Source organism: Schistocerca serialis, chromosome 4, assembly GCF_023864345.2.
Source record: "Schistocerca serialis cubense isolate TAMUIC-IGC-003099 chromosome 4, iqSchSeri2.2, whole genome shotgun sequence".
Taxonomy (NCBI): Eukaryota; Metazoa; Arthropoda; class Insecta; order Orthoptera; family Acrididae; genus Schistocerca; species Schistocerca serialis.
In genome coordinates, this window is record NC_064641.1 from 744,512,791 (window position 1) to 744,540,617 (window position 27,827).

The 27,827-nt window shown below is 46.1% G+C and overlaps 1 protein-coding gene and 1 pseudogene across 1 annotated transcript in view; one reads left to right on the forward strand and one right to left on the reverse strand.

Moving 5' to 3' along the window:
• The window catches only part of LOC126473271 (disintegrin and metalloproteinase domain-containing protein 22), a 1,075,530-nt gene that overhangs the window by 1,047,136 nt on the left and 567 nt on the right, over window positions 1-27,827 (reverse strand). The window lies entirely within an intron of this gene.
• Window positions 1-27,827, forward strand: part of LOC126474737 (prohibitin-2-like) — a 49,239-nt pseudogene that overhangs the window by 13,272 nt on the left and 8,140 nt on the right.

Below are 27,827 nucleotides of genomic sequence, written 5' to 3' on the forward strand. Positions count from 1 at the left end.
CCATTCTGATAATACAGCTTCACTAAAAGCGGCTTTTCAGGTAACGTCAACATGCTGCAACTGCTGGCGCATCTGAGTCTCTCTCTCATTACAGCTCCTTTTATACACGATTGTCATGCGCAGTCACTGACGTTTTGCTGTCCATCGCCATCTGTCGGACATTTTGTGAACTTTGCTTTTTTTGTTTTAATAAAACCTCATGTCATTCCAAGCATGTGTGTCAATTTTTACTTCTCTAACTACATTATTCCGTGGTTTATTAAGTTTTCGAATTTATACCGACTTATTGATCACCCAGTATTATTCAAACACAATATTACACTTAAGTAGCCGTGATTTATGATTGTCTCCTGATCATTACAGAAGGCGGGATGTTGTTCTTAATAGGGTGTGTGATCACCACGCAGGACGACAATGCACGATATATAATGAGCTCCCATTTTGCCCAATAGGTTGGTAAGGAGTTTTGTTGTAGGACTTCCCGTTCCTACTGCTGTTCGATGCAGTGGTGTATCGTCAGGCATAAAAATTTACTAATGGCCGAATGCACGCTGAAAAGGCGCACGTGGTGAAGGAGTGCAGTGTCACAATAACGTAGATTGTTGGGCGTACCGTGTGCAAAGAATTGGAGGTCAGTAAGCCTGCGTAACATTATGCATGCCACAGCCATAACACCTGGACCACCAAAACGATCATGTTCGAAAGTGCTGGACGTACTCTCATACGGTGAGAGGCAGGAACATGTACTGCATCCAGGAACATTGTCGAACATGGTCGAAGTGTCATGGTATAGGGAAGCGTAATGTGCATGGGTGTACTGGCCTCCAAATCTCTGAACATTGTACTTCCACTGGACAACGTTATTGTAACATTGTGCTCTGTCAAAGTTGACTTAAATCCTATCGAACACGTATAGTGAAGTTATTCACATGTGTAGTTATTCATATGAGTACTGAAAGAAATCCGCTAAATTTCGATTACGCGATAAGTCACAAAAATCTGAAGGCTGTAAATTCAACTAAATACTTAGGGACTACAATTACAAATAACGCGAATTGGAACGATCACATAGATAATGCTTTGGGTGGAGCAAACCAAAGACTGCGAATCATTGGTAGAACACTTAGAAGGTGCAAGAGGTCTACTAAAGAAACTCCTTTCACCACGCTTGTCCGCCCTATTCTGGAGTATTGCTGTGCGGTTTGGGATGACGGATGACATCAAAAAAGTACAAAGACGGGCAGCTCGTTTTGTATTATCGCGGAATAGGGGAGAGGGTGTCACAGACATGATACGTGAATTGAAGTGGCAATAATTAAAACAAAGGCGTTTTTATTTGCGACGGGATCTTCTCGTGAAATTAAAATCACCAGTTTTCTCCTCCGATTGCTAAAACATTCTCTTGGCACCCACCTACATAGGGAGAAATGATGATCACGATAAAATAAGAGAAATCTGGGCTCGCACAGAAAAAATTTAAGTGCCCGTGTTTTCGCGCGCGACGTTCGAGAGTGGAACGGTAGAGAGGCAGCTTGAAGGTGGTTTATTGAACCCTCTGCCAGGCATTTTATTGTGAACTGGAGAGTAATCACGTAGATGTAGATAGGATGTGTTGGGGAGGCGTACTGCACCAACGAGCGTCTCACAGTTGGCAACCGTGCTGGAGGAGGAATGCAACACCCTACCACAGGAACTCGTTACCAACCTAATGGCCTCCATGGTAGTACGTTGCAGAGCATGTGTTGACGTCTGTGGTGATCACACACCCAATTGAGAATCGTGTCCGTGCTTTGCAATCTCCAGCAGACCATCCTGAATTGCGATGACTTCAGTATAATTATCGCCTCTGAATAAAAGTGCTGTTTCTGTATGCCTCTTTGCGTATTTCTTTCAGTTACCTTTGTACTACACGTGGCAGTAGTTTCTATGTGTAAGCCAAGTTTCATCGAACTACGTTACTTGGCAGTGACACATGTGCGAAAGCTACTGTCGTCCTTAAGTTTTGCACGTCACTGTAATTAAACAGCCTATACTATACGACGTTTGTTATGCCAATAAGGAATACAAAATTTGGCGCTGGAAGAAGAAGCAGAGAAGAAATATTGTAGCTTTAGACAAATACAATACCCACAACAGATTGCAGATGGTGCTGGGCGTAGTACAGTATTTAAGTATGGACGAAAAGGTCAGTAGCAGATCGGAAAGCATTAAACTATCTGGAATACTGGAGATTTTTAACAGAAAAGTTCAATTATGACGAGACCTGGTAATGCAATTCCACTCCCCATAAACCCTCAGTGGTTGTAGTACACCCCAACTACAGTCATATATTTTTCTTTGTTATAGTTTGTTGCTCTCTTTAAGATTCTGCAACTTGATTACCTGTTTGCAGCTGTGTGTGTGTGTGTGTGTGTGTGTGAGAGAGAGAGAGAGAGAGAGAGAGAGAGAGAGAGAGAGAGAGAGTGACAGACATTACATCGTTGTTGCACCTCAACTGGTTCCAGACAGAGTTTTAGCAGATTTCTCTTCATCACAAAGAAAATACTAGCCCGACCTAACAGCTACCTCCAATGGTTGTTTAAGTCACCCAGAAATAGGAAAGGTTCTCTAGAGAGAATTGTTCACATGTTTATGGACATGGTGTTGGCTCAAAATGGCTCTAAGCACTATGGGACTTAACATTTGACGTCATCAGTCCCCTAGACTTAGAACTACTTAAACCTAACTAACCTAAGGACATCACATAAATCCATGCCCGAGGCAGGATCCGAACCTGCGACCGTAGCAGCAGCGCGGTTCCGGACTGAAGCGCCTAGAACCGCTCGGTGACAACGGCCGGCGGACATGGTGTTGAATGGTGCACGTGTAGAGTCATCAATAAGCACGTGGAAACTTGTTGTTGTTGTGGTCTTCAGTCCTGAGACTGGTTTGATGCAGCTCTCCATGCTACTCTAACCTGTGCAAGCTTCTTCATCTCCCAGTACCTACTGCAGCCTACATCCTTCTGAATCTGCTTAGTGTATTCATCTCTTGGTCTCCCTCTACGATTTTTAGCCTCTACGCTGCCCTCCAGTACTAAATTGGTGATCCCTTGATGCCGCAGAACATGTCCTACCAACCGATCCCTTCTTCTAGTCAAGTTGTGCTACAAACTCCTCTTCTCCCCAATTCTATTCAATACCTCCTCATTAGTTATGTGATCTATCCATCTAATCTTGAGCATTCTTCTGTATCACCACATTTCGAAAGCTTCTATTCTCTTCTTGTCTAAACTATTTATCGTCCATGTTTCACTTTCATACAAGGCTACACTGTCTGAAGAAATAATGCGCACTTCGAAGCATAAATTGTAGAGTACCGACAGAACAGCTAAGGGATAAACTCTACCAACTGTATAATTTTCTTCCTGAGAGTTTGGCACATCCTGTGCGTATCATGTTAATGTATCATTAGACATTCCAGAAAATGCAAAAGACTAATTAGCCAGACGAGCGTTGCGGTAATAGGAATGTAAAACAATAGGTATATTTACGCGGCCGCACTATTTTCCTGCGCAAGAGACACGTTCAGTTTTTTACGAGGGAACTGAAACCACAGTACGCCGCAAATTAGAGAGGAGTTTAGTGTCTGCTCCAGAGCACCGGAGCGAGTCGCCCGCAACGGTTTGCTGATCTGAAAGGGCGGAGTTTATCTGCGGACAGCGCCGCTCGTTAAAAAGTTGTGTGGCGCGGGCAGCGCGCGCCGGAATTTCGGGTCCGCAAAGTTGAGTGGCCGGCGGCGAACAGGTGGCAGAGCGGCCCACGCGGCTCGCTCCATATGGACTGACTGCGCGTCACGCGGGCCGAGTCGGCGCGGCCAACTTTGGGATCGGACGCCGAACGCTCATTACTACAGGACAGAGCGCGGACTTCAGCGGCGCATACTTTCGGTGAGAATGGCACACGGCGTTGCTGTCAACGTGCGACAGCTGGGGCGGATCACAGCGGCCGTTTGCGAGTTTTTGAGGCGCTTCGGAGGTAGCACATAAAAGCTGCCTCTCCGTGTCGATACCATTCCGCCTTGGTCTCCACAGTCTTTTATCTCCCCCCCCTCACCCCACACACAGATCCTTTACCGTATCATCAAATTACACTAATGACCATTAAAATTGCTACACCAAGAAGAAATGCAGATGATAAACGGGTATTCATTCGACAAATATATTATACCAGAACTGACATGTGATTACATTTTCACGCAATTTTGGTGCATAGATCCTGGGAAATCAGTACCCAGAACAACCACCTCTGGCCGTAATAACGGCCTTGATACGCCTGGGCATTGAGTCAAACAGAGCCTGGATGGCGTGTACAGGTACAGCTGCCCATGCAGCTTCAACACGATGCCACAGTTCATCAAGTAGTGACTGGCGTATTGTGACGAGCCAGTTGCTCGGCCACCACTGACCAGACGTTTTCAATTGGTGAGTGATGTGGAGAATGTGCTGGCCAGGACAGCAGTCAAACATTTACTGTATCCAAAAAGGCCCGTACAGGACCTGCAACATGCGGTCGTGCATTATCCTGCTGAAATGTGGGGTTTCGCAGGGATCGAATGAAGGGTAGAGCCACGGGTCGTAATACATCTGAAATGTACTGTCCACTGTTCAAAGTGCCGTCGAACAAGAGGTGACCGAGACGTGTAACTAATGGCACCCCATACCATCACGCCGGGTGATACGCCAGTATGGCGATGACGAATACACGCTTCCAATGTGCGTGCACCGCGATGTCGCCAAACACGGATGCGACCATCATGATGCTGTAAACAGAACCTGGACTCATCCGAAAAAATGACGTTTTGCCGTTCGTGCACGCAGGTTCGTCGTTGAGTACACCATCGCAGGCGCTCCTGTCTGTGATGCAGCGTCAATGGTAACCACAGCAACGGCCTCCGAGCTGATAGTCCATGCTGCTGCAAATGTCGTCGATCTGTTTGTGCAGATGGTTGTTGTCTTGCAAATGACCCCATCTGGTGACTCAGGGATCGAGACGTGGCGCCCCCAGGGGCTCAGCATTCATTTGCTGAGTACGGGCTTGGCGACCCCGGGGTCCTGAGCTGGTGACTGGTCAGCGCCGCCAGTCTCCTGTCACCGCAACCCCCGGACATGCTTCAGCGACCACCGCATGGCGCGGTGTTGGAATGTTGTGTGCTGCGGGGAATGGTAATCTTGGTTCAAATGGCTCTGAGCACTATGGGACTCAACTGCTGTGGTCATAAGTCCCCTAGAACTTAGAACTACTTAAACCTAACTAACCTAAGGACAGCACACAACACCCAGCCATCACGAGGTAGAGAAAATCCCTGACCCCGCCGGGAATCGAACCCGGGAATGGTAATCTTGGCTTGACCGCCTGGATTGCGAGAAAGGCCAACCTCTATAAAAAACCCTCAATCTTACGGTGTGCTCCGCGCCTATAAGATACATGGCTGTTGGGGTGGAACAGTCTCAAGCGGGCAACCTCTGGGGCACCTGCCGCACCCCAGTTGTATAAGGCTTACTCAGGCACGCGGGGCTCTGTCTGAGCGGACCTTTAGTTCCCTAGCTGCTCGTGGGACCGCAATGGACCCTTCGACCTCTACATTTCCCCCTACCAGTAGATTGGGCGGGCAACTGGTAGGAAAACACACCCCATCGAAAAAGCGACTTCGTGCTGCGAGTCCTCTAGCGCCTGGTGTTGCTAGAGATTTTATGCTGATAATCAGAATGTGTTTTTGATTATTAAACGGAAGGAGGGTAGCTTTAAGAGGGTTTCTCCCTTTTACATCCAGAAGGATCTTGAGGGGATTGCAGGAACACTGAAGCCTGTGAAGCGACTGCGCAATGGGACTCTATTAGTTGAGACTTCTAGTTCCCGTCAAGTCGCTTCTCTTCGGAAAGCAACGTGTCTCGGAGAGTACGCTATAGAGACCGAGCTCCACTCCACTTTGAACTATAGTAAGGGTGTTGTGACATGTAGGGACTTGGTGGATATCCCCACAGACGAGTTAAAATCTGAGTGGGCTGACGAAGGTATTGTTGACGTGCAGCATATTATGAAACGAGTCGATGGGGACCTAGTCAAATCCGACTCGTTTATTCTCACGTTCAGTTGACCGAGACTCCCAGAGCATGTTAAAGCGGGGTTCTTACGTTTTCCAGTACGGCCATATTTCCCCAAACCAATGCGCTGTTTTAAATGTCAGAGCTTGGGGCATACTACGTTGGGGTGCAATGGGATAGCCACTTGTGGTAAATGTGGTCAGCCTGCCCATGAAGGAGGCGATTGTTCATCGCCTGTGAAGTGCGTGAATTGCTCTGGGAGTCACCCAGTCTGGAGCCGGGTCTGCCCCATCTATCTCGAAGAACGGAAGATACAAGCGCATTCCCTATGGCGAGGCCAAGAAGCTCTTTAAGGCCATGCAGCCTCCTGTTTTTACAACATCTTTCGATTCCGCTCTGAAAAAACCGGTACAGTTGGCCACTGTTGCTACGCAAACGGAGATTGCTAGTGTTAGCACTAATAACTGCGTTTGCCAGTGCACTTCTGCTGCTGCGGTTCCGCAACGTCGGACAAGGCCGTGGTTGCTGACATTGGGGTACTTCCTGCCTCTCACCATATGGCGCCTTCTGCCCAGGCGAGTAAAGCTCCAACTGTTGACAAGGCTCTGCATTCTAAGCCCCCCAAGACAAAGACGCCGAAGGAGAAGGTTTTGCCACCTGAGGAGACTAGTCAAGGTCGGTCCGATGACGAGGCCATCGTACTGTCTGACATCTCCCTTGGGTCGTCATCGGAGCTGATGGACATTGATGTCGACCAGGGGCGATCTTCTCGCCCCAGGAATAAATCTCCGGCCAGTACGGGCTCTCCTCCAAAGCACAGAGGCAGGGTGAAAGTTCAGCCACCCTGATCACTGGCTCCCATATTACAGTGGAACCTGAATGGGTTCAGGACGCATGTGGCCGAATTACAACTCCTTGTACGAGAGTGCCCTTTGTGCTTATGTCTCCAAGAGACACATTTTCGAGCCACTGATGCTCCTTCTTTACGGGGCTATACCATATATCGAAAAGATGATCTGACGGGGGAAAGGGCAAAGGGTGGTGTTGCGGTTTTTGTCCGTGACATGCACCACTCATCTGAGCTCCCTGTCGTTACAGACTTGCAAGCAGTTGCAGTTGAGTTGACCTTCTTGTGGGTCGGAGGCTCACAGTGTGTTCAGTTTACTTACTGCCTCAGGATGCAATAGACTCTGAGGCTTTCACAGACCTTATTAGCCAACTCCCCCGCCCATTTCTTCTTCTGGGGGACTTCAATGCTCATAATGTCTTATGGGGCTCTCCGACTACTTGCCCCAGGGGTCGCGTTCTGGAAAGCCTCATGATGTCTGAAGAACTGTGCATCCTCAACTCTGGTGCTCCCACTCATTTCTGTACTGCTTCTGGGTCGTCATCAGCTATTGACCGTTCCTTTTGCTCTCCAGCACTCGCGAATTCTGCTCTGTGGGAGGTTGCTGCTGACCTCCATTCTAGTGACCACTTCCCCCTTTGGATTCGCCTCCTGGATGAGGCTGTGGCATTACCAGTGCCGCCCCGGTGGCACCTCTGTAGAGCTGACTGGACACTTTTAAGCCAACTGGCTGTTTTGGAACACCGTGCCAGCGTCCACGAATGGGTCGACCATGTTACAGCCGTAATCTCCCATGCTGCACTGCCATCGAGAGGGGTCACTTGGACTTCCGGTCTCCAAATTCTGAACCCTATAACAGCCCCTTCACAATGTGGGAACTGGATTCGGCGCTGTCTGTGGCTCATGATACTGCGCCTGGTCATGATCGAATCCGGTACAGCATGCTGCAGCACTTGTTGCTGCCATCCAAGAAAGTTCTCCTGAATTGTTTTAATATGATATGGTTATCCGGCAGGTCCCCTGACTCGTGGAGGGAGGCGATTTTGATTCCCCTCTTCAAACCGGGGAAGGACCGAACGCATCCCATTAGTTATCGAAGTATTGCTTTGACGAGCTGTGTCGGGCAGACGTTGGAACACATAGTCAACGGTAGCCTGGTTTGGCTGCTCGAGACCAGGCAGCTCCTTAGCCCCTCTTAGTGTGGCTTTCGGAGATGTCGTTCCACTATAGACAACTTGACCCTGCTTGAGGCGGCCATCCAGCAGGCCTTCCTACGTAACCAGCATTGTCTAGGTATATTCTTTGACATTAATAAGGCGTATGACACTATTTGGCGCCACCTTATCCTCAATCAACTCCATCAGTGGGGCTTTCGTGGCCGTCTCCCCATCTTCATTCGGTCCTTTCTTTCCCACCGCCTCTTTCGATATCGGGTTGGTAATGTGCTATCTGATTTGTACGCGCGGGAGAATGGTGGTCCTCAGGGAAGCGTTTTAAGTGTCACCGTCTTTGCCGTCTCCATTAACAGTATCACGTCCACTATCCGGAGTCCTGCCCAATGCTCCTTGTTTGTGGACGATTTTGCTGTTCTCTGTTCTTCCTCCAGTCTTGTCACTGCTAGTCGGCAGTTGCAGCTTACGATAAAGCGATTAGAGGCATGGACTGCGAAGACGGGTTTTACGTTTTCTGCAGACAAATGTGTGTGTGTTCATTTTAATCGTTCTCGACGTCTCTTTACATCCCCTGAATTGCGTCTGAGGGACACCATTCTTCCTTTTAGAGACACTGTGAGGTGCCTGGGCCGCACTTTTGATTCCAAGTCGTCGTGGTTGCCTCACCTTAAAGACCTCAAGGTGCGGGCCCTGAAGGCACAGAATATTTTGAAGTGTCTGAGCCATCGGTCCTGGGGAGCAGATCGGGCGCATCTGCTGCAGCTTTATAGGGCTTTCGTCCGATCGCGTCTTGACTATGGTTGCACCGTGTATGGGTCAGCGAGGCCTTCGTATCTGAAGATTCTTGACGCAGTACACCATGAGGGAATCAGGCTGGCCACTGGTGTCTTCCGTACCAGTCCCATCCCCAGCCTGTGTGCTGAGGCAGGGGAACCGCCGCTCGCCATCCGACGGAAACTCCTCATGGTGCGACGGGTGTGTCAATTCCTTGCCTGTCCTACCTCCCCTGCGTACCCTACCGTTGCCCGACCGCCTATGGAACGCCTCTTTTCCAGTCGTCCCAGGGCAACTAGACCATTTGGGATTCGTGCCAAGCGTTTGCTTGAGTCCCTTACTGTGGAGCGTGTGGCCCCCCAACTCCAGGGTTTTACCCGCCTACCTCCCTGGTTGCTCCAGAGGCCCAGTGTCCTTTTAGACTTGTCGGAGTACCGGAGGAGCTGCACTCCTGCGTTTGTTTTTACTTCCTTATTTCCCGAAATTTTACACCAGCATCACGACCATGTACCAGTATTTACGGATGGCTCTAAACAGGGGGACTCTGTCGGTTGTGCTGTTGTTTTCCCTGATCGAGTCGTCAAGTTACGGCTTCCTGCGGCGTTTACCATCTTTGATGCCGAATTGTTTGCGATCTTGCGGGCATTGGAGCAGATGAGATGTGTTGCCAGTCTTAAGTTCCTCATCTGTTCTGACTCCCTGAGTGCCATGCAACACTTGTACCCAGCGGATACGGTCGTCTAGAACATCCATGATGCCCTACTCCACCTGCAACGGCAGGGGAAGGAGGTTTCTTTCTGCTGGGTGCCGGGGCACGTGGGTATTAGGGGAAACGAACTGGCGGATGTGGCTGCCAAAGATGCATGTTCCCTCCCTCACGTTGTTGAATGTGCCGTCCCCCTCCATGCTGTTACCTCCCTCCTGCGTCAATGGGAAGAGGAGTGGCTGGCAGTCGGTGAAAATAAGCTGCGTCTGGTCAACGCCACCACTCGACCATGACGTACGTCCTACCAGTCATGCAAGCGGGATGAGGTTCTCCTCACTCGCCTCCGCATGGGGCACAGTCCCTTAACGCATGATTTTTTACTCCGGCGGGAGGACCCCCCTCCCCCCCCCCCCCCCCCCCAATCTGCAGTGCTTGTGGCGTCCAGATTACTGTCCGACACATTTTACTTGACTGTCTTTTATTCTCTGACCAGAGGGTGGTGGTTTCTTTGCCACCGGATTTGCCCTCTATTTTGCAAGACGACTCAACGACTGTGGTTAAGGTCTTACGGTTTTGTGTCCTGTCCAGTTTGTTTCCTCGGATTTTAGGGAGAGGGTTTTAATGTGCTGCTGGTTGACTGGCTCACCCAGGTTTTAGGTAAGAGGTCCGCCAGTCACGATTACCTCCTTGTTTCCCTTCGGTTTCTGTTCTCTTTTCCTTTTTAGTGCGTTTCTTCTCCTCTTGTTTTGCCTCTGTATGTGAGGATTTGGAACTACGCCAGGTCTCTGTCTTTTAGCCGTTCTCCTTGTTCGCTGTCCGTCTTAGTGCCTTCACTGCATGGGTTCCTGTTTTGGGCGCTGATGACTGCGCCCGTAAACCTCACACACACACACACACTCGAGACGTGGCTGCACGATCCGTTACAGCCACGCACATAAGATGCCTGTCATCTCGACTGCTAGTGATACGAGGCCGTTGGGATCCAGCATGACGTTCCGTATTACCCTCCTGAACCCACCGATTCCATATTCTGCTAACAGTCATTGTACCTCGACCAACGCGAGCAGCAATGTCGCGATTCGATAAACCGCAATCGCGATAGACTACAATCCGACCTTTATCAAAGTCGGAAACGTGATGATACGCATTTCTCCTCCTTACACGAGGCATCAAAACAACGTTTCACCAGGCAACGCCGGTCAACTGCTGTTTGTGTATGATAAGTCGGTTGGAAACTTTCCTCATGTCAGCACGTTGTAGGTGTCGCCACCGGCGTCAACCTTGCGTGAATGCTCTGAAAAGGTAATTACTTGCATATCACTGCATCTTCATCCAGTCGGTTAAATTTCGCGTATGTAGCACGTCATCTTTGTGGTGTAGCAATTTTAATGGCCAGTAGTGTACTACTCCTCTTCGCCTACAGTTACACCACGATACATTCTACACCAGGTACGGGCAATTTTCGGTGACCATCAGGCCTTATTCATTTTATCCATCTTATGCGAGTGGGTGTCAAAAAACGACCGGGACTCTATTTTTGAATTTTAATACGCTCGCATTTGAGATTAGTGTTGGCAGTACCGGGAAGGTACGACCTTGAGTGACGTAATATCTACCATACGCGTCAGTTGCCTTGCGTACGAAGTTGGGAGGAAGTGGGGAAAGTGTACGGGCGTGTTTACTGTACGCAACAGATTTTGCGTTCTTATTGACAAAACTCCATCACAAACATTGGGAATGTGGCAGCAAGCCTACAAAGAGTAAGGCGTGGTGAAAACACAAGTTTTTGCGCGGCATAAACGATTTCGCGAGGGTGAAAATGACCTTGCCGATGCTCCACGCCCCAGAAGGCCCTCAACTTCGAAGACTGAAACCGATGTCAACACAACTGATCTCATGTGCGGGATGTATTTTTATCGTTAACAAAGATTGCAGAGATCATGAATATATCGTACGGATCAGGTGAAGACATTGTACGAAATGTTTTGGAGCATAGAAACTTAGCAGCAAAGTGGGTACCTCGTGTGATCAGTGACGAACGAAAGGCTTATCAACAGTGGAAGAGAAGGCTTCAGCAAGAAGCAGATTTTTGAGACAAAGTCATCACGTATGAGGAACCCTGGTTTCGTCATTATGACCCAGAGGCAAAACAGGACAGTGCCCAATTGAAACATCCTTCAATCCAAAGACCCAAAAAGGCCATAGTTCAACCAAGTGCAGCAAGAATCATGCATGTTATCTTCGTCGATAAGCAAGGCATTGTGTACGATCGCGTGGTGGATGAGTAATGTACTGTTACTGCGAATTCCTATTGTTACGTACTGAAAGGGCTATTACGGAGGAGAACTACAACGAAAATACCAAATCTTGCTCAAGTGGGATGGATCGCTCGCATCGGTTCATCACTACATCAAGACTCAACAGAAAATCCCTGAATTAGTCGTTAAGGTGATGCCAGATCCACCTTATTCACCAGACCTAGCGGCGTGTGACTTCTATTTCCAGCAATGAAAAAAGAGCATCAAGCTCGTTATTTTCAGAATGATCAAGAGCTACACAGTCAAATGTCGGGTTTACTCAACAGACTACAAAGGGACTTCAGGGAGTGCTTTGAACTGTGGACTGAACGCTGGAATCGTTATGTTACGTCCGAGGGAAATTACTTTGAAGGTCTGTAATGGAATCTGAATAAATGTGAACACTGTTTCCCACTAAATAAATAATTCCGGTTAGTTTATTAGCACGACGCGATTTAGCAGCATGCTGCCGTCATCATGTGTATTTACAGTTACGTTTACATTGTAATTAATAAGAAGTGATGTTAGTTTCCTTTGCTGTGTGTGCCAGAGAGATTACGCGTCGAAAAAGACGCTTGGTAAAATCTCTGCATGGGATCTAATTTCTCCGATTTTCTCATTGCAAGAGGTATGTGGCTTTAGGTAATATGTAGCTAAAATATTCTTGGAACATATGCTCTCGAAATTTCAACAACAGTCCTTTCCGTGATGCAGAATATGTAGCTCGTAGCGTCTACCACTGCAGTTTCTTGAACACCTCTGTAACGTTCTCGAGCTGACTACACGACCCCGTGGGGAAACGCGCTCCTTTTCATTGGATCCATTAATCTAACCTGGTACAGTACCCAGACTAAATTGTAAAATTCCGGATGAAATTCAATCCTCCCAAAGAACATCAAGAGAATCTAGCTTTGAAATTCATTTTTGATTCATAATTGCTTAGCAGATCCACGAAACTGTCACACTGTTGAATTACCTACAAACACATAAATTTGGACATTTGGGCGCTACAGCGCTATTTCTTGTATTCTAATAGCGCAAAAATGTCTGTAACAAAACTTCTTACAGTGCATACTTTCGGTAGAAAATTGACGTAAAAGAAGGCAATTCGGCAACTTTGCAATGAGATACACGACAGGTGTCGTCATTCAGCACGTTAAAAATCTATATTAGTATGATACGTATTGTTCATAAAACAGTGTACACTACAACATAATTGTGCAGATCAAAATCTAAAATTAAAACACTTACACCTAAATCTGGAATCGAATTCGATTATTGTAATGCAAAGCTCTACCCACCGCTCCAACTACACAGGAATGAATGATGAAACTTGTCGTACATGTGTTTACAGCGTTGCCAAATTGCCTTTCTTTTCGTCCATTTTCTACTGAAAATACGAGTGAAACTACATTTGGTAACAGACATATTTGTAGACTGTTAGTAACCAAGGAGTGGCGCTGTGGCATCAGAGTGCGGATTTTGATTCACCCTAAATACACCGGGTGCCTCTCCTAAGAGACTCCAGAGCCATTATCTCTGATGTTTCGGCAGATATTTGCAATTTCGTTTTTTCCGTGTGTAGCTGGAGTCAGCCCAATTAAATACTGCCCACCACATCTTTCAAGTGTGTTGATTTGTTTCTCATTACGAACAAAATGGCCGGCCGCTGTGGCCGAGCGGTTCTAGGCGCTTCAGTCCGGTACCGCCCTGCTGCTACGGTAGCAGGCACGAATCCTGCCTCGGGCATGGATGTGTGTGATGTCTTTAGGTTAGTTAGGTTTAAGTAGTTCTAAGTTCTGGGGGACTGATGACCTCAGCTGTTACGTCCCATAGTGCTCAGAGCCATTTGAACCATTTTGCATGGCGGTATCGGTCAGCGGGGGCAACGGCGATGCAGTCGATTCTGGAATACTGCTTATTTTTTGTCATTTACTGTTCCTATTAATTCACAGAGGAAACGAAAATCGCACTATATTAAATCAGGAGCACTGTATTCGAGTAGGCACACTTTCCGTCGACACTGGACATCACATGAAAGACGTGATGGGCAATATTTGTTTGGACTGATACCAGCTACACATTCCAAAAAGAAAAATGCACGTATTTCCCGAAATATCAGACAAAGAGTGTCTGCCCACTCTTTGGGAAGGACACCATGTATATATATGTTCCTCCTTTGAAGTTCTAGATATGCTTGCATACAAATATTTTCAGAAATTTTAATGTGCATATTTTCCTTTTGGTACCCTACGACTTCCTTATCTTCTGGCTTTTATTTCCTAATTACAAGTGTAGTAAATGACAATAAAGTACACCGCACGAAGTATCCGCGAATATAGATAAATCTGAACGTAGATGATTCTCCATATGGTACGCATAGTATATTATAACACAGAGTGCTGTTTTTCGTCAGATGGTAGCCTCAGCTATTTCCTCGTAGTCTCCAGCGATGCTGTTGTAGATTACTGGAAGGAAAGCACCAATCAGAAACTCTGAATGACTCTCCCGTTACCCGGAAAGGGCGGAAAGAACGGTTTCAAGACTCCACCACAGTAATCGATAGTGCGCAAAAATTTGGGCCATACTGGTGAGAGTACGCAGTTATGACTTCCTGAATGTAAACATCAGCGCGCACTAGTTGTCACCCGCTCAGCCCTCCTGCAGCAGCTTAATGCACGAACACGAAATACTGTGCAGTGGAGAGAGGAAGAGATTTTTGAAATACTGTGGTGACACTGGTAACATTGATCTGTCCATTGTGTCAAAGTACGCTGTTTCTAACATGTAGTTGGTGCCAGAGATCTCTATGCTTTGCTACGAACATTTTTATGCTGCAATTCACAAATGGATTGCAAATGAATAAAACGAATGAGCGTATCATTAAAAAACTATAAATGTGCTGTTTCGTTATTAATATTATTTTGTGCGTTATTTTATTTGGATTTTAAAAGCGGTAATGTGGTAATGTTGGAGTCAAGTATATTTGCAGGAGATACGCTATTCTTCGAAGTGATTGGCATGATTAAACTGTACATCGAAAATCAATAACTTCCTTTCATAATAATTCTTCAGTTGCTTAGGTTTACTCATTTTGGTTTTGAAGCGTATATATAGTTCCAGAATATTAGTGCTAGAACATTGTTAAATAATATTCAACGTACAGGTATATAAGTATATAACGTCGACATATTATGCAATCATATTCATTACCTACTTTTCACGCAGAAAACATAATTTCATACATTACTGGCCATTAAAATTGCTACACCACCAAGATGACGTGCTACAGACGCGAAATTTAACCGACAGGGAGAAGATGCTGTGATATGCAAATGATTAGCTTTTCAGAGCATTCACACAAGGTTGGCGCCGGTGGCGACACCTACAACATGCTGACATGAGGAAAGCTTCCAACTGATTTCTCAAAAAAATGGCTCTGAGCAAAATGGAACTTAACTGCTGTGGTCTTCAGTCCCCTAGAACTTAGAACTACTTAAACCTAACTAACCTTAGGACATCACACACATCCACGCCCGAGGCAGGATTCGAAACTGCGACCGTAGCGGTCGCGCGGTTCCAGACTGTAGAGCCTAGAACCGCTCGGCCACTCTGGCCGGCCAACCGATTTCTCATACACAAACAGCAGTTGATCGGCGTTGCCTTGTGAAACGTTGTTGTGATGCCTCGTGTAAGGAGGAGAAATGCGTACCATCACGTTTCCGACTTTGATAAAGGTCGGATTGTAGCCTATCTCGATTGCGGTTTATCGTATCGCGACATTGCTGCTCGCGTTGGTCGAGATCCAATGACTGTTAGCTGAATATGGAATCGGTGGGTTCAGGAGGGTAATACGGAATGCCGTGCTGGATTCCAACGGCCTCATATCACTAGCAGTCGAGACGACAGGCATCTTATCTGCGTGGCTGTAAGGGATCGTGCAGCCTCGTCTCGATCCCTGAGTCAACAGATGGGGACGTTTTCAAGACAACAACCATCTGCACGAACAGTTCGACGACGTTTGCAGCAGCAAGGACTATCAGCTCCGAGACCATGGCTGCGGTTACCCTTGAAGCTGCATCACAGACACGAGCGCCTGCGATGGTGTACTCAACGACGAACCTGGGTGCACGAACGGCAAAACGGCGTGATGGTATGGGGTGCCATTGGTTACACGTCTGGGTCACCTCTTGTTCGCATTGACGGAACTTTGAATAGTGGACGTTACATTTCAGATGTGTTACGGCCCGTGGCTCTACACTTCATTCGATCCCTGCTAAACCCTTCATTTCAGCAGTGTAATGCACGACCTCATGTTGCAGTTCCTGCAGGGGACTTTCTGGATACAGAAAATGTTCGACTCCTGCCCTGGCCAGCACATTCTCCAGATCACTCACCAATTGAAAACGTCTGGTCAATGGTGGCCGAGCAACTGGCTCGTCACAATACGCCAGTCACTATTCATGATGAACTGTGGCATCGTGTTGCAGCTGCATGGGCAGCTGTACCTGTACACGCCACCCAAGCTCTGTTTAACTCAATGCCCAGGCGTATCAAGGCCGTTATTACGGCCAGATGTGGTTGTTCTGAGTACTGATTTCTCAGTATCTATGGACCCAAATTGCGTGAAAATGTAATCACATGTCAGTTCTGGTATAATATATTTGTCGAATGAATACCCGTTTATCATCTGCATTTCTTCTTGGCGTAGCAATTTTAATGGCCAGTAGTGTAATACGTTGCGCAGATCTGTTCACTTCCTTTCTTCTCGTCCCTCGATTTCAACATGACGCAAATAGGAGGGTTCCAATTTTCACTCCATGATACAGTATTTTGCGCTCGGGCATTATATGGCTGTCGTTGGGCGGAGCGAGCGACAAACAACCTGTGCGCGTGATCTTTCTTTTTTGGAAATATGTGGTAAGGTCTAATGGGACCAAGCTACTGAGTTCATCGGTCCCTAAGCTTACGCACTGCTTCATCTAACTTAAACTAACTTACGCTAAGGACAACACACACACCCATGCCCGAGGGAGGACTCGAACCTCCGACGGGGGGAGCAGTGCGAACCGTGACTAGGAGCCTTAGACTGCGTGGCTACCCTGCGCGGCGTGATATTTGAAACTATCATCCCTTGGACCTTCACAGCCTGGTGGAAAGCTCGTTTTTTTCTTTTTTTGTGTGTTTATAAAAGGTCACAGCTGCGTACTGTTGTGTCTAGGAATCCTGCCTACTCGGTTCTCTAGACAAACCATCAAACTACTCGTATTGTAGGGTCCTATTACAATAAGAAAATTACAATATTTAACTTTGAATGATGTGTCGCAAGCAAAGGGCGACATACAAAGTGATTAGTCTTCTTCAGAATAGGTAAGTACAAGTCTGTGATACATAGAGATTCCTAAGGAAGTGGCTATCGTTGACGGTGCTATCCTAATGAGCCGCACCATTCGGGCGCGGCGCTTACGTCGTCTTCACGCAGGAGGCCGGTGCTGTCGTGTTGTCGTCCTGGAAGGGAGGTCGGTGAGAGTGCGATTGGCTGACTTCTGCTCACAGCGTTCTCTTCCTGTCGTTCCCGAGTGGCATGCCCGCATTTTACTTTACGCCGTAACACCTACTATTATAATTGCCCCTAACATTTTCTCGTGGAATCTGTTGCTGGGGCTGATATCTTGCAAGTTTACTTTCCAAATTGGTGATCTTTCCTTGTAACTGCCATGCAATGAAATGACGTCTTTAGTTCGCCTTTCTCCCAAAATGTGACTGTTCCAATTTAGGCTACTTCTAATTGTAATCCTTAGGTGTTTAGCTGAATCGACAACCTTTAAGTTTGTCTGATTTATCGTGTAACCTAAGTTTAACGGAATTTTTTGGTACTCACGGGGACGACCTCATACTTTTTATTGTTTAGAGTCAACTGCCACTTTTCATACTATGAATATATCTCGTCGAAATAAATTTCAAAGTTTTGATTTCATGGTGGCCTTACCAGGCGGTAAGACAAACAATCTGATGTATTAGTTTTAGTGGCTTTGAGCACTATGGGACTTAACTTCTGAGGTCATTAGTCCCCTAGAACTAAAAACTACTTAAACCTAACTAACCTAAGGACATCACACACATCCATGCCCGAGGCAGGATTCCAACCTGCGACCGTATCGGTCGCGCGGTTACAGACTGTAGCGCCTAGAACCGCTCGGCCATCCCGGCCAGCCTTAGTATTAGTATCTGCGCGATAAATCATAATGGTGTGAAACGAGTCATTTTGTTATCACGAGGCCGGCCGAAGTGGCCGCGCGGTTCTGGCGCTGCAGTCTGGAACCGCGAGACCGCTACGGTCGCAGGTTCGAATCCTGCCTCGGGCATTGATGTGTGTGATGTCCTTAGGTTAGTTAGGTTTAACTAGTTCTAAGTTCTAGGGGACTAATGACCTCAGCAGTTGAGTCCCATAGTGCTCAGAGCCATTTGAACTATTTTTTTGTTATCACGAGATGATGCTGATCGAGGTCTTGCGGTAGCGTTCTCGCTTCCCGCGCGCGGGGTCCCGGGTTCGATTCCCGGCGGAGTCAGGGATTTTCCTGCCTCGAGATGACTGGGTGTTGTTGTGTCGTCTTCATCATTATCATTCATCCCCATTACGGTCGGAGGAAGGCAATGGCAAACCACCTCCGCTAGGACCTTGCCTAGTCGGCGGTGCGGGTCTCCCGCCACGTCCCCTACGCTCCTCGGAGTATGGAACTTCGTTTGTTTTCACGTCACACATTATTTTATGGCTAACTTTTTTTTGAGATGAGATTTAGTGATTCCTGTCCATCAAAATTTCACATTATAATAATGGAAAGTCTTCTACAGCTCCTTCTATTCCCTACAAGAATACAAGGAGTTGTAGAAGAATTTCTATGTTTGTAACATGCGAAAGGTAGTGAGTAGGAAATACTAAGATACATTAGTATTTTTCTAAAGGCAAATAGCTGTAAATCATCAGCATGCAGCCTATTTAAAAATATTTGTAATGTGACTACAAAAAAACTCGTTCCACATTATTGCGATTTGTCGTGCAAACGATCCATGGAACATGAATCTAACCAAATAAACGAGTATATTACATGAATGAGTTAGCCACATTGCTCGGCGGAAAAGTTAGAGCGTACACTTTGCCCTCCTTTTGCACAGTTGCGATATTCAGCTAGATGTGTGTGCATGCCAAGTGCTGCGAATGGAACAAACACGCGGTGATAGAGCCAGCACATGTGTACCCTTCGTGGCTAGGCGGCGCTCGCCGCTAGAACGGCAAATAGAGGCCACGCCGCCTTTAACTGAGATAGCAGCCCCGAACAGACCTTTTAGCCATCCACTTCTGGGCGCACCTGGCGTTTTTATAGCGGCATAAAAGAGTATAAACAGCACTGCCTGCGCAGTGGAAAAGGGCGCCGGGCCCCTTCGAGCGCCTCGCGACCGATCCCAGGGTCGGCTGTATTTGCCCCGAGAAAAAGCGAAGCTTTCTTACACGCCGATATTCGTTTATGGAAACGTTCTGCAGAGGAGCCGGCGGAGTGCCGCGAGAGAGGGAAGGCTCTCGTGAAATTGATATTGGTTCCTTTTGTGAATGCGTTTCGTCCTTGGCCAGCTCCATTTCCTTCGCCGTGCTGTCGCCGCCGACACGGGGCCGGGTAGCTACCACAGCCTACGCCCTCCTCCGCGTGCAACTTGTGTCCTTTGCCGCGCCCACTGCTTTATTTCTGACTGAAGGTCTTCTTTTGTTTCCGCCTGTACGCCTTCCGGGCGCCGGAAACTACTTCAGAAGCACGTAAGGGGGTGAACGGCCGGCGGTTGTGAACGTGGCGCGTGAGTGTGGACGTGGGCTGGGGCTGCTACGAAGAGCTAGCTGCTACAGTGTGACCCGAAAGTTTTCATCGATACTTGAGCGATCTTTAAACCCTACAAGTACGACTATGTCTAGAGTCTGTGAAACGTTATGAAGAGCGTAGTAAGCTGTTCATTTTGTATTAATGTAACCTTTTACATAAAAAACTGAACTGCTTCACTGAAATTGCTGAATGCAATTTTTTGGCTATTTAAATATAACAGTCTGTCAGACCGCAACTGGGACAGAGGGTGACAAAAAAATGACCTGGGATAACGGTTAATGACAATGGCTAATTTTGTCGGTATCCTGTCATATAAAGTGGGAGCAGTGGACTGACTCAAAACCTAGCTGCCCTATGCCTTTATCAGGTGCACTTAACCACAAACTGCAACATGAAATATGCCAGACGTGTTTTTGATTGCAATAACTGTTAGCGGAACCGTCTAAAGTTGCGTAGGAAGTTTTATTTATTTGTTGATGACTGCTCTCGGGCGGCTTGTCCATTATCAAATCATTCTGAAGAACAAAATACAGTGGGTGTTACCATACATAGCAGTGATGATTCAACAAAATTCCGAATCTTTTCGAATATGAAACATACCATTTACTTAAGTATTGAGTTACAACCAGACGTGCATGTAAGTTACTGGACACAAAACGTAGTTCTCCTGGAAGAAAGGATAGTTTTGCAAGGATCGCGGATGAAGTTTGGAAGGTAGGAGACGAGGTACTGGCGGAATCAAAGCTGTGAGGACGGGGCGTGAGTCATGCTTGGGTAGCTCATTCGGTAGACCACTTGCTTGCGAAAGGCAAAAGTCCCGAGTTCGAGTCTCGGTCCGGCACACAGTTTTAGTCTGCCAGGAAGTTTCATGTTCATTTTGAGCTTACACAGGGCTACTATAAATAAATCATTCAGCTTCAAAGTTCTACATTTTCCAAGGCCTCTATCAGACGGAGGACTTGTATTATGACGTCACAGCAGAAGAAATAGGAATAGACAGTGAAGAGACAGGGAATCCAGTATTAGGATCAGAATTCAAAGGAGCTTTGGACGACTTATGATCTATTAAGGCGGCAAGGATAGATAACAGTCCACCAGAATTTCCCAAATCGGTACGGAAATTAGAAACAAACGACTCTTGTCCTTGGAGTGTAGAATGTATAAGAGTGGCGATACACCATCAGACTTTCGGGCAAACATTCCACACAATTCTGAACCTAGCAAGAGGCGACAAGTGCTAGGATTATCGCATAATCTGCTTAACAGCTCATGCATCCAAGTTTCTAACAAAAATAATATATAGAAGAATGCAAAAAATGAGGATCTGTTGCATGACGATAAGTTTGACTTTAGGAAAAGTAAAGGCACCAGAGTGGCAGCACTGACGTTACGGTTCATAATGGAAGCAAGATTGAAGAAAAATCAAAGACATCTTCGTAGGGTTTGTCGAGCTGGAAAAAGCGTTCGACAATGTAAAATTGTGCAAGACGCTCGAAATTATGAGAAAAGTAAGGTAAGTTATAGAGAAAGATGGGTTACATACAATATGTACATGAGCCAAGAAACGAAAGGACTCGACGACCAAGAAAGAAGTGCTCGGATTGAAAATCTCCCTCCAGTTCAATCTATACATCGAAGAAGCGGCGTAACAGGATATCAACAATAAGTTTCGCTGATGACCTCGAGATCTCCAGTGAAGGTGAGGATGAATTACAGGATCTCTTGAACGGAATGAACGGTCTTAAGTACTGAAAATGGATTAAGAGTAACTCGAAGAAAGACGAAAGTAATGAGAAGTAGCAGAAATAACACCGGAAAGCCTAACATTAGAACTGGGGAGTACGAAGTCGACGAAGTTAAGGAATTTAGAAACCTAGGCAACGAAATAACCCATGAAGGACGGAGCAAGCAGAACATGAAAACAGAATAGCACTGGCAAAAAGGGCATTCATGGCCAAGGGAAGTATACTGGTGTCAAAGATAGGTCTTAATTTTAGGAAGAGATTTCTGAGAATATGAGTTTGGAGCAGAGCATTGTATGCTAGTGAAACACAGACTATGGAAAAATCGGAACAGAAGAGAATCGAAGCATCTGAGACGTGGTGCTACAAAAGAATATTGAAAATTAGGTGGACGGATAAGGTAAGGAATGAGGAGGATCATCGCACAATCGCCGAGGAAAGGAATATATGGAGAACATTAACAAAGAGGAGGGACAGAATTGTAGGACAACTCTTAAGACATCAGGGAATAACTTCCATGGTAGTGGACGGAGATGTAGAGAGTAAAAACTATAGACGAAGACAGATATTGGGATGGATCCAGCAAACAACAGACGATGTGGGTTGCAATTGCTGCTCTGAGATATAATGTTTGGCACAGGCGAGGAGTTCGTGTTGAGCCGCATCAAACCAGTCAGAAGACTGACGGAAAAAAATTCCGAAGTCTCACATACAAAAATATGATTAATGCACGAATAGAGCTCTCATCTCACCAAACATGCGTTCAGGATTCTACAAATATTCTATAAGTGCATCCTCGGTCAGATGACAGGAGGTAATCAATTTCTTAGCATACCTTATCTAGCAACATCGTATCAATAGTCACCACAACAGCCGTGATGCGTTCTCTGAACTGTTATAGTGCTTTTGGCTGTGGTGGTACGTAAACACGGTTCTTATAGTGGTAGCCCCAAAGGAAAAAATCACAAAGCATTGGGTCAGAACCTGGAGGGCAAGTGAAAAGAGCCACATCATTTTCACCACTGCCGCAAAACCAGCGATGCGGAAGTACGTCGTTTGGATAGCGATGAACATCCATCTGTTTTTGAAAGTTAAAATTCTCGAAATCAATCGTCAGTTGTGGAAACGACCACAACTACAACACATCAAGATAAGGGGTGTCCGTTACAGTCTTCTTACAGAAAAAAATATCCCATCTAGCTTCGTCTGTGACATTCGATAGAAAACATTCGCCTTCGGCGAATTTCGTTCATGCGTCACAGTGCTGTGTTTACATGGTGGTTCTTTTCCGTAATTCCTTCTTAATGCTCTCTGCACTTTTATTAAAAGATAAACATCTCGCGTAATACAACATATAAACACAATTTTCTCGTTTTGTCGCCATTTTGTCAAGGCATGCACTCGTAATGCCAACTGATGGCACAATGTCAACTCGGTGAGTTTTCGGTTCTATTCATGCATCAGTCATACTTGTACATGTGACATTTTGGAAAATATAAAACTGAAAACTAATGAATCATTTGTAATAGCCCAGTATTAAGGTTTCTTCCTGATTTATACGCTAACGGAATATGGAGAATGTGATTGCTTGTGTTCAGATTTGCCGTGTTACTGATGAAAAACTGCAGGGTACACATTTCTTTTAATAATAAATTTCCTTCTTCTCTTGTGCTCTAAAGACCACAGTGAACCTTGGCCTTGTGACATTACGAGTAACTAATTCGGAAATGTGTTTCTATGAGTGCTGAATATTTCACTCGGCGGATTGTGGTTGGCAAGTGGCTGTGGTGTGGTCGGGCTATGTGAGCGACCAGGCTGTGAGAAGAGGCAATCAGTGAGGTATTTCACAGGGGAACACGGGAATTCAGGTAGCGCGGTGGCTAAGCTAGCTAAGTGGTGCCCGCAGTGACTTAGAATGCAGAATTAAAATTATAATATTCCCTTAAAACACACTCATGCTCATAAATTAAGGATAATGCTGATACATGGTGATACAACGCTCTGGTGGGCGGTTTGCGGGTTTAAATCACCTCGGGGTATGACCATGCGGTGTATTTGACCTGCGGTCGTCGCACGGTGGCGCTGGCAGCAGGTGTGTTGGCGCATATCAGGGTATGGTGCAGCGAGTAAGTGTGCAGACGTTTTCAGATGTGCTAAGGGGGAATGTGTGTTGAAAATGACTCAAAGAACACATACTGATGACGACTGGAGGCTGGTCAAACACAGCAGGTCGTAGCACGGACCCTCCGTGTGCCACAAAGTGTGATCTCAAGATTATGGCAACGATTCCAGCAGACAGGAAACGTGTCCAGGCGCTACAGTACGGGATGTCCACAGTGTACAACACCACAAGAAGACCGATATCTCACCACCAGTGCTCGCAGACGGCCACGGAGTACTGCAGGTAGCCTTGCTCGGGACCTTACCGCAGCCACTGGAACAGTTGTCGCCAGACACACAGTTTACAGGCGACTGGACAGACATGGTTTATTCGTCTGGAGACCTGCAAGGTCCACTGACCCCTGGTCACAGGAGAGCCCGTAAAGCCTGGTGTCAAGAACACAGCACATGGTCATTGGAACAGGGGTCCCTGGGTGTGTTCACGGACAAGTCCAGGTATAGTCTGAACAGTGATTCTCGACGGGTTTTCATCTGGCGTGAACCAGGAACCAGATACCAGCCCCGTAATGTCCTTGAAAGGGATCTGTGTGGAGGTCGTGGTTTGATGGTGAAGGGTGTGATTATGATTGGTGTACGTACACTATGTCTTTGACAGAGAAACTGTAGCAGGTCAGTTGTATCGGGACATCATTTTGCACAAGTATGTCCGCATTTTCAGGGATGCAGTGAGTCCCACCTTCCTCCTGATGGATGATAACCCACGGCCCTACCGAGCTGCCATCGTGGAGGAGTACCTTGAAACAGAAGATATCAGGCGAATGTAGTGGCCTGCCTGTTCTCCAGACCTAAACCCCATCGAGCACGTCTGAGATGCTCTCGGTCGACGTATCGCTGCACGTCTTCAAACCCCTACGACACTTCAGGAGTTTCAACAGGTTATACCCCAGCAGCTGCTCGACCACCTGATCCAGAGTATGCCAACCCGTTGTGCGGCCTGTGTACGTGTGCATGGTGTTCATAGCCCATATTGATGTCGAGGTACATGCGCAGGAAACTGGCGTTTTGTAGTACGTGTGTTTCGGGACGGTTTACTCAACTCATCACCAATACCGTGGACTTACATGTCTGTGTCGTGTGTATTCCCTACGTGCCTATGCTATTAGCGCCAGGTTTGTGTAGTGCCACGTTGTGTGGCACCACATTCTACAATTATCCTTCATTAATTAATGAATACAGTTTATGGACTTGCCAACCACAATCCGCCGAGTCAAATAACCAACGCTCATAAAAACAGATTTGCGTATTAGTAACTCGTAAAGTCACAAGGCCAAGGTTCACAGTGATCTGTAGAACACAGGAGAATAAGGAAATTTATTAGAAGAAATGAGTGTCCTGAAGTTTCTCATCAGTAACGCGGCAAATTTGAGCACAAGCATATTCCATTATTGTACAGATCAGGAAGAAACCTACTTACAGGGCTATTATAAATGATTCATTAGTTTTCAGAGTTTTATATTTTCCAAGGTATCACATGTACAAATATGACTGATGCATGAATAGAACCGAAAACTCACCGAATTGACATTGTGCCCACCAGCTAGCGTTACGAGTGTATGACTCGAGAAAATGGCGACAAAGCAAGAAAAGAGTGTTTATATGTTGTATTATGCTAGATGTTTATCTTTTATAACAGTGGAGCGAGCATTCAGAAGGAATTACGGAAAAGAACCGCCGTGTAAACACAGCACTGTGATGCATGATCGAAATTCGCCAGAAGAGCTCACTATAAATGGAACCATGCTTGTTAATGCATTCTAAGAAAAAACGACGCACCACGAAGGAACTATCCGAATGGGACGGAAATTGGTAGATGTGTTGTACATATACAGGCGAAAAAATAAGTGCAATTTCAGAAAAATTGGGTAATTTTTTCGAGGGAAAGATCTTCAAAGTGAGCAAGTCATTAACGCATTGGTCCAACTCTGGTCCACAAGCAAGCACTTATTAGGGTTGGCATTGACTGATGGGGGTTCTTCGATGTCCTCCTGAGGGATATTGTGCCAAATTCTGTCCAATTGGCACGTTAGATTGTCAAAGACCTGATCTGGTTTCAGGTCGCTGCCCATAATCCTCTAAGCTCAATCTGCGAGATTCTGCGACCCTACTGATCAAGGCAGGGTTTGGCAAGCACGAAGACGGTCAGTAGAAACACGTAGTGTGTGAGCGGGCATTACCTTGCTGAAACGTAACTCCAGGATGGCTTGCCATGAAGAGCAACAAAACGGGGCATTAACATCGTCGAAGCACTGCTGTGCTGTAAGATGCCGCAGATGACAACCAAACTGGTCCTACAATGAAATGAAATGGCACCCCAGACCATGATTCATGGTTTCGGGCCATATGGCAGGCGACAGTTGGGTTGGTATCCCACGAGTGTCCAGAGCGAGGACTCTCATTGAGTGGAGTAGAATTGTATTCAGTGATGAGTCCTGCATTGAGCTAAGCCTAAATGACCAGCGGAGACGTGTCGACGCATATGTAAGCATCGGTCTTCTAAACCTTTTATAAAATGTAAATGTGGCATTGAGGAAAATATTTTATTTAATGCAAAATAGGCTCTGTTGGCTGTTATTAATCTCTTTTTTAATTTCATAAGTGGTGTTTAATACTGCTCAACTCTCTGAAAAATATACCTCAAGGTTATTAAGCGTTGCACGTTCTCCTTACGCGTTTTCCCAGAAGCTTTATTATATTTTGCTTTCTGCCCGTTGATGTTCAATCCGGTATTTCTGCTGGTCTATTCAAACGCGATGAATGTCTTCTCCATTGCCTTCTGAGTTCTTGCATTTGTATGTCGTCAGCATAAGCAAGTATCAGCATTGATTGGTAAAAGATCGACCCCCGCACAGCAAATTTGCATCCCTCGTAACCTCGGTTAAGGCAATATTAAAGAAGAGGCACGCCAGCGTATACCCTTGTTGTACATCATCTTGTATATTCAGTGGATCAGACATCATTCCTCTCCTCCTTGTACTACTCCATATCTAATTCATTGACAGTCAAGCCATGAAGTCATAATCAAATATTACAGCAGAGTATTTCAATGGCTAAACTAATTTTCAGTTACATATGATTTTAACCACCAGTCATTGCCCTATGGATGTGTCAAAATATGCTGTGAGTCACCATCTGTGGAAGATTGCTGCTAGTACACTCCAACTGGTATGAGTCTCATATAAATGGAGACACTCATCGTACACTGATGTGGCTATAGGCCAAGAATTATACATGGGGTATTAGAAATGACAGATAAGTCGAAACTGATTTAGGTATTGAAGTATTTTACACAAGCAAGTGTTAACTGATTATGAGCTTCTAAACTTGCAGTTACTAATTTGATATTCACTGCTTCCAGTTATTATGAGGATGAAGAATATTAGCAGTGTGCACCCTAAAGTTCGGTTCCGTTTAGAAATTCGATTCCACTTAGAACCTAAGCCATTAATAACCGAGAATATCAATGTATGTAATTCTTTTCGCTCGGTTCACAAATTTCCTGCTGTGGTTACTCGAAAGTAACTTTAAAATATTTGGAAGTAATCGAAAAAGGCGGTACAAGGGTTTTAACAAATTAGCCTCGCATTCAAGAGGAGCAGGGTTTAATTCCCCGATGGTTTTCTATGAAGGGTAACTGCAGGCTCCAGAAGAAGCTATCACGAGTTCATGTTTATTTACACCCATCCTCTACGTCGGTCACAATCAGGTTTCTGCCACACTGACTTGCTATGGAATTTGTCCGTTGCTCTTGTGACCATTACAGGGAAATTTGGAACGTAACCTAAGATTATGATTATGCAGGCGAATGGAATACACGAAGATACGTTGTGAGACAGAGCGGTAATTAAACATAACATCCTGGAGCTACCTGGAAAGTTTTCATATTTTTCATGTACGCCGTTCCTCGTTCCACCTCTTACAATCTCGACATCGTCGAGACCTGGAAATATAATTATGCTCATGCTTTTTGCAGTACCAGTTCTCTCGAAGTTACAGTACACCGTCGGCTACATGTTTAGCAGAAATAAGATATACTGCTCTATAAACCGCAAAAGCAAATCTTTCGTACAAAAACAGAGGGAAGTTTATTTTTATCTAACCCACTGTGTGCAGGTCAGCCAATTACATCTTTTCCAGCTGTTGTTAAATTTATTCCACTAA